Here is a 1342-nt window from a genome sequence, read left to right on the forward strand (position 1 = left end):
TCATTAAGAAAAATCTTTTTTGGATAGATTAAAAGGTGATTGCCAGTGGTGGTCCCGTAGGTCCGGAGACATAATTGAATATGGGGAGAAGAGAAAAAGAAGTGACCTTTGTTGGGAGCACTCGCTCTCGGAACCAATATTGAAATAGATTTTTTTGTAAATTGTATTGTAATGATGAAACAATTAAAATTTAACTTTTAATGGTGACAAATTTCAATAAAATATAGGTACACCGTCAAATGTAGAAATTATGTGATGACTATAAAAAAATGGCTACATTAAGCGTGAACCACACAGTCAGCTGTTACTGTGAATATATTGATAGATTTGATTGATTACCAATCTACTAAACATGTATCATACACCTGCAAAGTCAGCCTTGTTGTCAATCTGATACTGTCAATAACCTACAACTCCTGATATTCCCTAGTGGTCTCCCACTGAGGTACTGACCAGGCCCAACACTGTATTGCTGCCAGGATCAGGCGGGATTGGGCATACCCAGTGTGGTATGGTAGTAGGTTTATGTATGATCGAAGGACATAGGATGCGGCTGTTGTGCAGATTGTTTAACAAAAACTATAAAAATAATAAATATAGTGCCTTATTATTATTGACCGTCATTGCACTAATTTGTAACCCAATTTTCAAGGTATACAGGGGTTTAAATCATCTGGTCAATATAGGTTTGTGTAACACGGTTTGTGTTTCATATATGCATGACAGCGCCATCAGATGTACATAACAGCATCACTTGGAAGGTACATCAATGAGGTTTGTATTTATGTAGGCGTAGTCAAAATAATACACAGAGATCTAGTGAGATTTATATATCTGTTATTGATAAAGTCTCCCTATCGTGCGACCTGAGAAATTACAGGTTTGCAAGTAATAACTACTAACGAAGTCCGCAATGGGACTTGAGCAGAGAGCTTGAAAAAAGCAACTGGAACTGTAGCAGTCTAACCCTTCTGCTGTTCTCCCGTCATGCCAACATGTTCGGTATAGGACGGGGAATGAGAGAGGGCAGAGTACAGTAATTCAGTTTGAAAAAAGATAGGCAGACTTTTAGCACGAAGGTTAGTACAGAGATACCCTTGATGTGAATTTTTAACACAGCGCAAGTAGTCCGTCTCAGTATTTATCCCCAGGTGCGACTCAGTCAGAAAAAGGAATTCTAAAATTACAGAAAATTATACAAGATAAGTATAAATATATGCCTGTGAAAAATAAGTGCTCAGACAAACACTTTTAGGCTGGCTGATACAGTTGCACTCTGTGTTCAGATACTGTTATTTACAGCGACATTGTTTGAACCTTATTTAGTGTCCAAGGAAAAGAT

At 37.6% G+C, this 1342-nt stretch overlaps 1 pseudogene; it reads right to left on the reverse strand.

Moving 5' to 3' along the window:
* Window positions 1-404: 404 nt before the first annotated feature.
* LOC134950101 (5S ribosomal RNA) lies at window positions 405-523 on the reverse strand (annotated as a pseudogene).
* Window positions 524-1342: the final 819 nt, after the last annotated feature.

The sequence above is a fragment of the Pseudophryne corroboree genome, chromosome 8 (genome assembly GCF_028390025.1).
Source record: "Pseudophryne corroboree isolate aPseCor3 chromosome 8, aPseCor3.hap2, whole genome shotgun sequence".
Lineage (NCBI taxonomy): Eukaryota > Metazoa > Chordata > Amphibia > Anura > Myobatrachidae > Pseudophryne > Pseudophryne corroboree.